This window comes from Tympanuchus pallidicinctus, unplaced genomic scaffold (genome assembly GCF_026119805.1).
Source record: "Tympanuchus pallidicinctus isolate F22 unplaced genomic scaffold, pur_lepc_1.0 scaffold22, whole genome shotgun sequence".
Classification (NCBI taxonomy): domain Eukaryota; kingdom Metazoa; phylum Chordata; class Aves; order Galliformes; family Phasianidae; genus Tympanuchus; species Tympanuchus pallidicinctus.
Genome location: NW_026294739.1, coordinates 18,761,269 through 18,775,251, shown reverse-complemented (window position 1 = coordinate 18,775,251; position 13,983 = coordinate 18,761,269). Strand labels below are relative to the sequence as shown.

Genomic DNA, 13,983 nt, shown 5'->3' with positions numbered 1-13,983 from the left:
GGCAGTGTAAACACGGTCATTTGCACATCACTGCTATTTGCAGTCGTGCTTTGAGTATTGCCCAGCTCCAAATGTGTGTGCACCACCCAGAGCCCCATGGCAGTGTTCAGAGTGCATTAATTATTGGCAGAACACTGCACCAGGAGACATCTCTTCAGGGAACAACTGAAAGCCTCTCCATGAAAAATCACCGTCAAGAGTGGCACCAACAGAACAGCTCCTCAGGAGCCACTCAGCCAGTTGGATGCTGGCACAGAGAAGAAGAGAACAAGAAGAAAGACAGGAGAGGGACTCACCGATAAGGTTTCCACCCACAAGTGGTGCAGCAAAAGAGGCTGCAGATCTGTGGATCACAGCTGCTACAACCACTTCCCTCAACTTCAGGTGCTGCCCAGCTTGGGTCTGATGTCTGGCTAGGCAAGGCAGGGCCCCCGGCCTCCCAAGGGGGAGGAGGGAAAGGAGCAGAAGTTCTCCAGCCCTGAGGTCCCCCCAGGCTGAGAAATGCAACACGGACCCCTTGGAACACAGTCAGCCTGTGCCTCCAGTCTCACGATTCAGGTGACCCCTGCAAGAACCCTTTCATGGTCTCACCTTGAGGAATATAACAAAATGGCAAAGCTGCTTTAAAAAAAAAAAAAACAAAAAAAACAAAAAACCATTAAGCACATCCAACTTTGGGATAGAGAATAAAATTTCTTGCCAGAGAATTTAAAACAAACTGGAAACTGATCATCTACTCATTTAAATGATGGGCCTGGAGCTAAACCAGCAATGCTGAATAATCTGTGTTGCTTTCATCCTTCTTCAGTTTTTCCTTTGTTCCACGAGCCACATGTGCACTAAGTGTGAATTGAAGGGCTCTTAGCTGGAAAAGCAGATTGCGAGAAGGGCTTGGTCCTCATCTTATAATTCAGCTTTTGCGTTACAATTACTCTTAATAGCACTCTTATTTTGTTGTATTATTTATCCTGGCTAGAACCCTCTAGGATCCCTTGAAGGCTTTTTTTTTCCTGGTGGATCTAGCCAACATCCAGTCATGAATCCAGATGTTTCTGCTTTTATCCGCGGGAATTTTATGGTATGGATATGCCAAGACTATAACTGCAGGCTCAGCCTCAAGAACAGTATTCTTCAAATTCCCTAAATCATAAATGGAAAGTGCCGTGAATAAACCTAGATCCTGATGCAATTAATGTGCCAGAAGGGAAACCAAACCACAGGACTCTATTGCTCAAGGTCCTGGATCAGTGTCTGTAGTCTGCTACGTTGCAGCAGAAGGCACAGTCCAGATCGTGCTGTTTTCTGTGTTCTCGTAGACAGACTCTTGCTTTTAGCACATCTTCAGTTCTTCTTTCCATTCGCCACCCTGAAATGAGGAGCTAAGTTACATGTGGGCCCAAGATGCTTACGCTGTGAAAAAGATCACTCACTGGAAGCTAGAGTCATTGCTGGGGCATTTAAATGAATGAAAGTGTGCCTGTCTATGTCTGCTCGTAAAAAAGTACAGACACTCATCCACATTCTTAACTGGTTCTGAAATAAAGGCAGGGATGAAACCTACCCTGCCCTGATGGAGACCTGGTGAGTAAGGCAAATCTCTGCCGTGCTTCTGACAGCACCTTGGACAAATAACTGAATCCAAACACGTTGCTTATGTGGAGTGATGACAGAGTGAAGCAGACCTTAAAATAACCTTGCTGTGCTGCCTGAGGTTCCCTCTGGGCTCTCCCATCTCTCCCACCTTGGCATTTATCCTTGCTCCCTGGGTTTGTCAGGGCAAGAGCCCCAAGCCCAGTCAGTGTTGGCAGTCAGTGCCAGCATGGTGGCTCTGCTGACGTCCCCCACTGGAGGTGGCCGTTCCTTTCAAGTGCCTCAAGGTAGTTCAGGGGCAGCACGTGGAGAGGCATTTTCATTGGCCTGCTCCATCATCAGCCCTCATGTGTAACTGCCTGCTTCCTCTGAGGGCTGTTCTTGCTGGTATCCTCATCCAAAAGGCTGATGGGATGGACGTGGAGATGCTGTTATTCTATGTGCTGTCACACAGGAGGCAGTAGGGGAACAACAGACTTAATGTCAACAAGGCAACCAAAAGGAAAAGCACTTTTCCTGCTAATATTGTGGATCAAATACATTGTACAGGGCTTCCGGGGGTGCACATTAACAGTCCTAGCAGCACAGTGGTTCTGCCAGTTCCTATCACATTTTCTGTTTAATAATTAGGAACTTTGTTAGTAGTCAAGCATGTAGCTTAAGCTCAGAAGGCCACCCACTGTACTTACATGCTCTGTGACAACTGCTAAAATAAAAGCATTCCCATTTATCCTTCCAGTATGTTAGTAAGAAGTTCTCACTTCTGACTTCGCCTTCCCTACAAGAACAAAAAAAAGGAACATTTTTCATTAATAAGTTCAGGACACTTAATCTTCTAAGTTCTCCTTACCATCACTTCTCTTTTTGGACACGCATAAAGGAGACTGAAAACAATTTTTCTTTTTCCAAGCTAGAAACAAAGAAATACAAGAATGCTGAGCTTAAAAGTTCAAGGTCACAGAAATGATAAAACACTTTTGCCTCCATTTCAGTGGGGGCAGTTTTGCCTCGGGCATGCTGAGCATCACAGGAGCCTCACTGCAGCTTGCAGTTGCCATTGCATCTCTTCTCCTGGGCCTATACTGTAAGTGCTTGTTCACTTGGACTAACTGCATGGCTACACGGCCCTGTTCCCTTTCCCCTCTGCAGGCTTCTCACATCTCCCCAAAGATCCAGCACACTGAGTGGTACCACCTGGCCCTGCAAACACCTGACCTGTGTTCAAATTCACCCATGTTCTATACATCTTCTGCTCCAGGTGAGTCTGATCCAGCTGTGACACTTCAACACAATCATGGGTTGGGATAGGGAAGTTGCCACTGCCAGTGGGGATGCAGAAGGACATATTTTGGATGCACTCACACCACATCCATGCTCCAGTGTCAACCTTGAAGCCACGTGCCTCATTCCATGTTTAAATCACATCATGAAGTTGCAACATGGCCCTTTTTACCCTTGATATCCCACCATCATTCCAACTAAAAGGGCAAACTTGCAGTGCACATAGTCAAGGCCTCTGATTTTAAAGGCTGATCAAAACTTTAAAAAGCTATACAGTTCTACAGTTTGCTTTTAGCTATTAAAGGAAGCAGAACCTGAAGGTTTGCCTTGCTGCTCTTCAACTGTGAATACTGCACTGGTATTAACATGCAGTTAAAGACCACAGGGGCACAGCTGCACTTCGCAAACAAAAGAGGTGAGAGCCCCTCACAGCTCAGTGATCAGGCATGGCAGCATCACCCTGACAACGTGAGAGGAGGGGAGGAGGTGGATGGACAGGAGTTAGGGCAGCCCAGAGTAGAACCAGTCCCCATCTCAGCAGCTGGAGGCCTCGCTGCTGCTCCAGACATCTCTAAACCTCACTCTGCTGAGGAAAGCATCACCTTTCTCACCTGCAGGAATCCTCTGGGGCTTCTTTCCCTCTTTAACTTTTGTTTGGAGCCAGTCCTGAATCCACTCACATAGCGGTTTCCACGACTACAGTCCAGAAGTAAGCTTCTCTGGGGCAGCAGAAGGATCTGCAGTCAGAGCACTGCTGCTGCCCACTACATTGCAGCCACCCTCTGGGGGCACAGCCCTGCCCACCTCAGTGCCGTTGGTACTGACTGAGCGGTGCCCAGGCAATGGCACACACTGGGCCATAACACCAGCTTGTGAGGGGCTGGAAGGGACAGAATTGCTTGCACAAAGGGTTGGACAGCTGTCGGATTTAGTAATCCTCTCAGATTTATTAATGTTATGAATAATTTTCATGCCCTGCCTGGTATTTCCCAGAGGGTATGAAGTGATCCTTTGTTAAGAGCACAGCCACTGCTCTGCTTCCAATCTGCAGGGTTTCTCTTCCTGCCCTGCACTGTCACCACCCATAGACCCTGCCAGCAAAGTCCTACAACTGCTGAATGCTCTGCCCTGACCCAATGGTCCCACAGAGCCCAGGAGCACCGCTCCTCACAGGGTATCCAGCAGCAAACCCAGCTGAGGCCATTCCAAACCCCATTCCTTCCCTGCAGAGCTTCTGCTTGCCCTCAGACACAGATTGATGAGGGCCCAAAAGTTTTGTTGTGATGCTACAAGCAGCACCAGAACAGCGAGACCAGGTCTTTGCTAGATGGCTCTAAGAACCCAACCAGAGAAGCTAGGAAGCAAGACTGAGGAGGGAGCATGGCTGTCTGCCAGCCTGACAATGGGGTTTTACTTAACAAACACAGTTTAAGTGTGGAAATCAAATATGAAGCAGTCGTAGCCAGCATTGTCTGCATTCCTGGAGTGGCACTGAACTAGCAGGGAGAAAAGCAGCGAGACACTGGCCCAGACATGCTCCAGCTGTCTGAGACTACCTCTGCCCTCCTCCGCTCAATGCAGCCATTCAGCTTGTTTTCATTTCATTACTGGATGTTATTTTTGCAACCTGGGAAAAGAATAGAAAAGGGGAAAAGGTCCTTAAAACGCTTTGGGTTTATTTTTTAAGAACTAGCTCATTTCTTCCCTTTTTATCAGAGATAAAGTGCAGACTAAGAAGTGCACGAGGCCTGTAGTGCTGCTAGCCAGGCCCTTGTTGCTCCAACACAGCCCTTTATCTCATGGGCAGCAGCATTCACATTGCTGTGGTTGTTCACGCAACTTGCACTCGTTTAGCACTGAGCAGCATGCAATTAAATAGCCATGAAAACACCCACAGAACGAGCAACAGCTGCCTACAGGTAACCTTACATTGCGTGCACTCACTTGCCAAATATCGCAGCTCGCCCCATATAAATTCCCATTTGCACACAGAGCAGAGCAGGCCCCTTTCCCCATCATCATGGCCAGCTGAACAGCTGGCACCCCTTCCCCAGCCATTAATGGCTTGGTTAAAGGCCTGACGCTGCGAATCACGGCTAGCAGGAGTGCTGCTCCATCAGCTGAGGGCTCAGCCCTTCCCCACTTCCCTTCTCTCCCTTCTCAAGAGTAGAGCCTATCCATTTTTAATATTAAGGAGAATTTGCATCCAAGATCTGATTATTTATCTCTCCTCTTTGTGCCATTTTGCTTTATAGGGAAATGCCAGAGTGCACCGCTCACCCGTCCAGCTGGGGACACTTCACCCCATGAAAAAGAACAACACTTGCCAAACCAAGGGCCAGGATTATGCTGCTTCCCTCTGAGAAGAGTGGGAATGCTATCAGTTTGTACTGCACTTTTCTGGGAAAATCCCTGTTTTCATACTGATATCCTTCAGCACAGCAGTAAGTTCTCAGTGGTGCTTCACTTTCCTTCTTGGAAAGGGAGAAAGAGCATTCAGAGCGTTTTAACATCTCATGCATCTTCCTCTTGGGGACAAAGCCACATATTAAACCAGAACCTGTTTTAGCTTTCGCAAACTTCTGGATTATTCCTGGCAAGAGAAGGTCAGACGTGCTTTTATCCAAATTCTCTCTCTCCAAGCATTGCTGTAACTATATCCAAAATAGTTAATTTTTCATTTGGACACTTCAAGGTCCAAAAGATTGAGGTGCACATAAAATAACCACTCACTACCCCTAGATCTGCTCACTGCTTTTACTAGTGAGCAACATTGCTCTAAGGTACAAACTGCTTCAGTCAAATTCTTATTTTGACCAGCTTAGCAAGAGAAGAATCCTTCCTGCCTTCTTCTCCAGCACAGTCCATCCAGACATCACGCTGCTCCCCAGTGCACTGAGCCAACCTGCCTGAGTGTTTTAAAGTGAGCTGGTCAGAAGACAGGAAAGGAATTTCTCCTGAAGTTGTTCTTGAAGTTATGAATACCATTCAAATTAGATTATTTCCTCTCTCATCCTGACTTTTGCCTTTTAGTAGTTTTTAATTTTATTTCATGAAGATCTATTCTCATATTGGGACCTAATTTCCATTCATTAAGCAGTGAGTTTCATAAGTCTCTCCAAATCCAGAAACCCTAAACACACAGTCAACACCAAGCTTATGAACAATTCCATTTACCTTAGTGTGAGTGCTTATCTCCAAGCATGTGCTTAAGTGGTTTGCTGGCAAAGGCTAGAGCACCTATTTCTTTCCAGATGACCCCATTAATATTTACCGATATTAATCTGCTCAATAACCACAAACACCAGAAAAAGCAGTGAATTAGCTCTACAAAGAGCTTTTCCAAATATTACCAGATTACCTAGGGGGGGTCAAACTGCTTCACACTCACATGATCTGAAGGGAGCCAGGGTTGGTTGACCCAATATCCCAGCAACCAGTGGAAGAGCATTGATTGATTTTACCCATCTGGGTGTGCGATCCTGCATCAACAGAAACACCTTTCAGTTTGGCACCACAATAAATAGGAATAACAAAAGCTTTATGCTGACATTAAGAAAGTTTGCTTTATGTATTGACATCCTGTTAGCCTCCAGCGCTCTTAAAAGAAGCTGTTAATTTAAAAATGCAACAGAAAGATAAGCCAAAAACTTGTGATGATAGAAATCTGCAAGCCTAACGTCAGTCTTAACACCTGCACACGCAGTGACTGTAGGGAGCTTTGTGCAGAATGTAAGTTTAAATAATTTACCTGTGAAAAGGAAAGCAATTTCAAATAAAATTAGTAGGAGCCAATACAGACTCTAGCTATAGTCCTTGGTAGAGGCCTCAACCTTGAAAGCTCCGCAAGTTGGAGCACCTACCTTCCATGCATATTGGAGACCCGTGCCAAAGTCTTTCTTGCATCTTACAACATCACTCTCCATGTAGTTACCAACAGTGGGCCAAGCCTTAACTTTGACTTTCCTGTAAAACAGCCCACCATTGCACTCATTCATTCTCCCCAGATCTCCAACACAGCTGTTGCTGCTCCTCCCCCTAGCTTATTCCCTGCTCTTCAGCCTGTGGCTCAGTCAGCATCATTTTTTAGTTCCTTATCCTGCTGCTCACATTTTTCATCCACCAGCTCCTAACAAGAAATGGAAAGTTCCTTGCTGCCTCAGCCAACCTAGCCTCCTGAAGTCTTTCTGCCCAGAGAGACAATAACTGAGGTCCAAGCCAAGATACTATCTCTTCCAGACCAGGGAAGTCTGGCAACCCTGATAGCTAATGACCTACGTAAGTATGTTACGATTTCACTTTTCATGATTCAACTGGTTTCTTACCTCCATGGAAATACTATATAGTATTGATGTAAACAGTGTTACTCAATTTTGGAAATGTTAATGCTGTTTTCAGTGGTCTTGATTAACCAGCCTTGAACTACCACTTGATGAAGCTTGGACATACTTGAAGATTTCTATCAAAATAGTTTGGAATAATTTGAGTCTTTTCAGAAAACAGTCACTTCTGAGCTCAGGTTCCTCCTCTCACCTGGCTGCATTTGTTGCAGGTGTCCATCAGCACACAGAGCAGACAGCAGAATTAAAGCCTAAACCCGTAATCACCAGTCAGGCAAAATTACAGTGGGTGGTGAGTGCTTCACAGCAGGTAATCAGCTCTCTCCTGTCCCATCACCTGTTTCATCTCTTGGTCTTCTAGTCAACAACTACTAGCATGAACAGCAAGCATATGAGTATTTTTGCTAGGAGTGATATAATTTCTATTTCAGTTCAGTGCACTTCCTTACTGAGCCATCACTGCCTGCAAGTGAAGCAATGCTGATTAACACTGCAGCACATCTAATGAAGATTTTGCTACAGCAACTCCAGTCAACACTGCCAAGCTGCCAGCTCTTCAAAGCCATGATGCCACCTTAACGGGTGAAATCGGGATCTAATCAGTGCTACAGCACCAAGGCACAGCTATTCTATGACTGTAAGTTAATTCTAGCACTAGATATGTTACTCTCACCAAAATCCTGTTCACTGTACCAGGAGGAGAGCTCAGGCAGCAGCACCCCAGCCTGCCCTGCCCACCCTTGCACCCTTGGGCTGTTTGCTTTACATGGTTTCTCAGGTTTTTCTTTTGATCACTTTGAAAATCAGACATCAATCTTACTGTGCAGGTACTAATAACCAAGAAGAAGGCATTATTGAAGTCCCCTCAACCTTTTCCTCCCCAGGACACCTGCTTTTGATTTATTATTGACCAACTCCTTCCTGCTTTGTTTTAACATCCAACTCTATTGCAAATGCCGGTCAGCAGTAAGGATCTTTTGCCTTCAGGTCAGTTTAGGCTGAAGTCAAACCACATGAAAGGAAGCAGTGTTCGCCTACTTTTACAGCTATACAAAAGTTGCCATCTGATATGATAAAAACAATTTTTTTTTTTTAACTGGTTCTTAATTGTTCCTGGATCATTTCCAGTTATCTATAAGTGAGCGTGGCAAACTATGTGGAATACTGCAAAAGAAATGAAAAAAAGCTTTATTGGCCAAGATCAAAGAAAAGTAAATCACTGTGTTTTCTTAAATCATACCCTTCCTTTGAAGGCAACAGCTGATGAAACTGATGCTTGAAGCACCTTTGAATCAAGAGTTATACACTCAGAATAAATTTCCTCACTGCCAATATCACACATCTTCTGAAAACTCTTTCCATTACTGTAATTCCTCTGTTGTCTGAACAGGCTTCCAGGAAAAAAACACATCTCCTGCACAGGCTGATTAAATAATCAATTTGCAAAGGTGGAATATGATTCTCTTCCCCTGAAAGTACAAATGAGAAACATCCCAGTCCACTTTGCCTCCAGTTTAGCCAATGCCCAGCCCATTTATGGGAGCTCAGACCCAGAATACGACTCAGACAGCCACATGGCCAACACCATTACCTGGCTGCTGGATGCCAGCCTCCTAGGATACGTCCCCTTCCACACCGGTGGTGTAAAGCTGCTGGAGCATCCAGCTATGTATGGAGTTTAATACCTCACAGAGGGTCCAGAGCCCCAGATTTTGAGCTTATGAAACAAGACCAAAGAAGAGCGTGAGTCAGGAAAAGAAGAAACTGTGCATCTCCACTACCTTATGCTTTCACCTTCACCCCTCCCTCAGCACTAGGTGAGTAAAGAGTGAGCTTCCTGAGGGGACCAGGTCAGTCCCAGTCACAAACCCCTGCTGCCCATCCAACCCTGGTGAGGCAATGCAGCTCCCTAAGCCACCCCAGCTACCCAGCCCATGACCCCCGCCCACACTGCCAGCTGCAGAGCAAAGGTACAAGGCATGCATGTAGTGGTAGACCAGCTCCAAGGCAAGCTTGGCTAGTGCAAAGATTACGAGGAGCTAGGCAAACAACAAATACTCAAGCATATTTTCCTACCTATGTGGGATTAAAGTCCCTCTCTACACCTAATCCACTGCTCTGAAGCTCGTTCCTCACTCTGCAGGCAGGAGATGCCTGTGAGAACACTCCTCCCTCACCTCCTTTCTCTTTAAAAATATCACATCCTCCACATTCCTCTCAGTTCCTTCCTAAAAAACTGAGGAGGAACACCTCCCCTCCCCCCCCCCCCCTTTTTTTTTGGAAGAAAAAAAAGACAACAGCTTCTGAACCCAGCACCCAGTGAGCCGGAACAAGGCGCACAGAGCTGCCTGGCTCTCATAAACAAGGCATAGTAATGCTTTTGCCACCCCCATGCCAGGCCCAAATCTCTCTTCTCCTTCTGTCTCCAGGGAGCACAAAGAACGGAAAAACAAGCCCCAGGCCCCAAATGGAGTTTGGCACAGTTGCACACACTCCTGTTGCTCACCTCTGCCAAGTGCAAGCTCCCGGATTATCACAGCTTATTTCCCAGGAGAAGGCTCACAGCAGAAGACCTAACCTACATTTGTGTTTGTTTTATGGAGTGTGACATTGTTGCTTTGTTCCCCGGGTGGAGGCTTATTTTTGCAGGGAACGTGCAAGTCTTTCCTTTAGTTCCCCCACCTCTCACAGCTATAAACTCAGTAGGCATGCTTCAGTCTTACCTTCAGGTGGTAAGTATTATGGACTGGCTGCAGTCAAATAGAGCAGAGCAGTAGAAAATCCTCCGATAAATCCTCAGCATCAAACATACGCATCCACTAAGGGCCACTGAAAGAGATTTGCTTGGAAAAAATGAATATATATGGATGTATTACATTTTATTAGTCTACACATACCAAAAAAGGTGCCAAAAATACTTAATTTCTAAAAGCAGATGTGCAGAAATAGCAGTGTTGAAGGACTCCCCCAGATAATGACATGGATGCCTTAAAAAACCCACAATGAAAAGTGAAATGGCACTCTTCACATGCCAAGCTCTCATCGTTAACTACCAACTTCACAGCACTATTAAAGCAGTTCTCCATCATCACAGCCAGGTGAACAGCTGGCACCTCTTCCCCAGAGGGGAAGTTTTCAGAGGCTGAGGGATTCTTATGGAGAGTAAATACTAATAGCTTGTTAATTCTGAGTTTTGCTCTAGGCTCCAATTAACAGCAGTGAGAAGGGAATCATAGGTGACATTCATTTACACTGTTTCTGTCTAGTCATGATTTTAGGGGACGACACATCTAAAGATATCAGCCAAAGTCAGAGGGTTCTGAATTGGATTTTGGGACACTATTAATAATACATTAGGGAAAAACTTTGAGATGAATTTCAGCTTCAAATCTATTTCCACTCCTCCTGTCCACGTGAGTGTTATCCATCCATTTCATTACAACTCAGGAGAAAGTACCATCTTCATTTCCCCTCCTTTCTGCTCCACAGCGCCTGGTCAAATCCTCCCCAGGTGATTCAGTCCAGGGACAAGTAGATGATGGAGCAGCTGCATGACACTGCCTACACCAGGAGCAATGGTGGCAGCTGAGCCAACTCACAGCTCACTGAGTCAGAGGGGAAGATCTCTCAGCTCCTTGGAAGGTCCACAAAACACACCAGCTTGTGTCCCACATCTGGAACAAAGATGATGGCTCTCTGCTGCTGGATCCCTGTTCAGTTCAGTGCTAAGCGTGCTGAGCCATTAGGCTGGTGGGACTCACAGGTCTCATCCAGGCTGTGAAATGGAGCTGCGTGGATGTGCCTGACTGCACCAGTACTCCCTGGACACAGTTGAAGTGTAAGCTGTGTTGTGCTGGGAATTACTATATTGTTACTTGTTCCCTTGATACCATTAACTCCAAAGCATGGATACAGCCAGGGAAATGCTTGAATAATCCAGATGCATTTGTCATCCCTAATGTGTATTCCTTCTTCCTTCCCACCCCCTCCCAAAAAAAAAAATATTACTGTATGTTTTCTACAGCGGCAGCCACAATTCAGATACTTCATTAAAGAAGAGGAGGAGCTGCTTCTTTGGTGCATGGTTATGTTTTTCAGCTGAATACCTAAAAGCATGAATAGAGCACTCAGCCCTCAAGTCCCTATCATTTTCTGGAAATTATGTGAATATACTACACAGCAGGCTCCTTCCATTAAGGACTTAATAGGTATTCTAGTAAGAAATATTAAGTAGAACAATCTACATCTTGCTGCTAAAAGGCTTTAGACAAGACCATAACACAATTTTCTGAGACGTGATTCTGGTTCTCTTCCTCAGAATACCTCTCCTTTATGTACCAGAAATGAGCTTCCACATGGACAAGGAGTGGTTTAGGAAAAATAAACAGACCAGGAGGCATTTGTATGAAAAACACTTCAATAATCTAATCTCCATGGCTAATTTAAGAACTCCTAGGGAAAGGAAAGGTAGAGATATGGAATCTTAACAAGGTCAGGCCAAAAATCAACACATGATCAGCCACCAAATGCTCTCTGACTGCTTCCTGTTCATTATATGTGAAGCGTGTGACAGCTTCTCAAGAGGAGAGGCCATTACAGATATAGTAAGAACATTCCACTAAAAACCCGCTGAGCCACTCTTAAAGACTCAGTAAACAGTGAAAGCCTGGTAAAGCATTGCTAGTCATCACTAAAGCATTGCTAAGCAACCCTTTATCTTTCTTAGGACTGGGTTAGCTTCATCACAGCAATAACCAACAGTCCTCCATCCTCACTCACTACGCTTGCTTACAGTGCTAAGTAATTTCCTTTGAAATGCCAGTGAGAGCTGCCGCTCCAATTCCCAGCCCCTGCTGCCACAGAGGGAGACGGTGCTTCTGCAAGGAGCTTGTCTGCAGGCACCAGCAGCCACAGAAACCAGGCTGCAGGACATCAGCTAATTTATCCTGAAAGACACGCATTATTTGTTCACCCCGACACTTCAATTCTCTGCTGATTGACAATCAGCAGCTGATGGCCCTCACTAGCACTGATTCAGAAAGGCTCAGCCTTGTTCTAGCCTGAAGCTCAATAAGTTGCAGTCAATTTCTGCTACAGCTGTATTTATCTGCAGTAAAAACAGGAGCCAGGAAACTCCTGGGTGTAGACTCCACCAGGCCATTGCTCAACAGTTTGCTGCCAGGCATTGTCGCCATCCTCCATCTCTAATCTTTCCTACTTACATTTGCATCATCTCTGCAGGACCTCCAAACTTCTCCTTCCCTAAATGTTAGCAATAGGTCACCTACCAGAATGCATTCAAGCTAGTAACAAGCTAGTCTTCTCTAACCTCTCAGCAGCCTCCAAAGGAAGACAAGAGTTGAAAGGGACTTGATCAGCATCATCCTGATCTGAAACCCAGATTGACAGCAGGTTAGAAACCAGTGCCAGCAAGTTAAGTGAGTCTCCTAGTGCTGCCTCCCTGAGTCCCCAAGTGTTTGGGAAGTAGCACCCAAAGGCCCATTTGCTTTTCAGACTACAGCAGGAAGCTCCCAGGCACCTTAGCAGTCCTTGTCTCCATCTCAATTTCATTCTCAGATTAGCATAGACAGACTGACAACAGCTGTCCTCAGCCTACACAGTGCTTTGACAAAGGTGCACCCACTTTCATCTTCAGTCTGACAGATCTGGATTGTTACCAACCAGACCTACAGTACAGTTTTAATGAGCAGCCGTTCACACAGCTGCCTGCCTTAGCTGGTAGGACAAAAGAGCTACTAATTCTCTGTGAACTGAAGTTATTATTTACTCCAAAAATTACTGTCCATGCCTACAGAAAATACTGTTATTTGTTAACATTTCTTTGAACAGAAAAAAAGTCAGTTCCAGTAGCAGCAGACTTGGTGCTTTGAGTGAAAGTAGGGCTACAAATATAGGAATACATGCCAGAGTGACTGCCTCACAGCATAGTAGAGGTAATACTGAGGTCAGTCCCTTGTCTTTGGTTTGTAAAGAACTCAAAAAACCACATCCTTCCTTGGAGCAGGGAATTTGAGAGACAAGCTCAGCTCCAATGCATAGATGAAGAGATGCTCTTCTAGGAACAGCAGAGTTAGCATAGCATGGCATTTAGAGGAACTCCTCAATCACTCCAGCAGTTCACCTTCTGGCTCATGGAGAAGAGATGCTGTTTGAATTCCTGAGAAGAGGCACAAAAAACAAACTAGTTAGGCTTTGTCACATACCATCAGAGAGCACCCAGGGGCCCAGCTATTCCCTGATGGAAAGAATCAGGGATAACCCCACCACAGGGACTTCCTCAGTCCCACAGGACTAGAGTATGACCCCAGTCCCAACAACGGCCCCAGACACAGCAAGAGATGAGCAGACCCAGTGCCACCCTAACCAAAAGCAGAAAGACTAGAAAACAGATAAACTCCTATGCACATAAGCAAGCCTTACCAGGAGAGCCCTAACTACAGAAGAACAGCAATGAGACTACAACTAGAGGGACACAACAAGGGCTCTCGACTCTGCTTAAATAGGGCTCAGAGGGCAGGTGTGGCTGGGGCTCAGGTGAGGCTGCTCATGGCCATTAGTTGCACACGGGGCCCTTCTAAAGGCATTCATTTAAAATACAGTGCATGAAAATATACCATCTCCTTCCTGTGTGAGATTAAAAGCAGACTGTGCTTTCATATAAGGACTTTTCCTGAAATATTCCCATAATGAAGTTCTGTGGCTCCATGGCCTGCAATGTTGGCAGCCCACTGCTGGGTTACACTTTGCCCGG

The 13,983-nt window shown here is 45.6% G+C and overlaps 2 long non-coding RNA genes across 2 annotated transcripts; both read right to left on the bottom strand.

The window, feature by feature from the left end:
- Positions 1 to 1,256: 1,256 nt before the first annotated feature.
- On the bottom strand, positions 1,257 to 6,858 carry LOC128081996 (uncharacterized). The gene is made up of 4 exons (XR_008207496.1): positions 6,735 to 6,858; positions 6,263 to 6,353; positions 2,280 to 2,368; positions 1,257 to 1,366 (listed from the first exon to the last, which is right to left on the bottom strand). It is a non-coding gene; the product is annotated as an uncharacterized LOC128081996 (long non-coding RNA).
- Positions 6,859 to 12,978: 6,120 nt separating this feature from the next.
- On the bottom strand, positions 12,979 to 13,697 carry LOC128082035 (uncharacterized). The gene is made up of 2 exons (XR_008207518.1): positions 13,653 to 13,697; positions 12,979 to 13,389 (listed from the first exon to the last, which is right to left on the bottom strand). It is a non-coding gene; the product is annotated as an uncharacterized LOC128082035 (long non-coding RNA).
- Between the last annotated feature and the right edge of the window lie 286 nt (positions 13,698 to 13,983).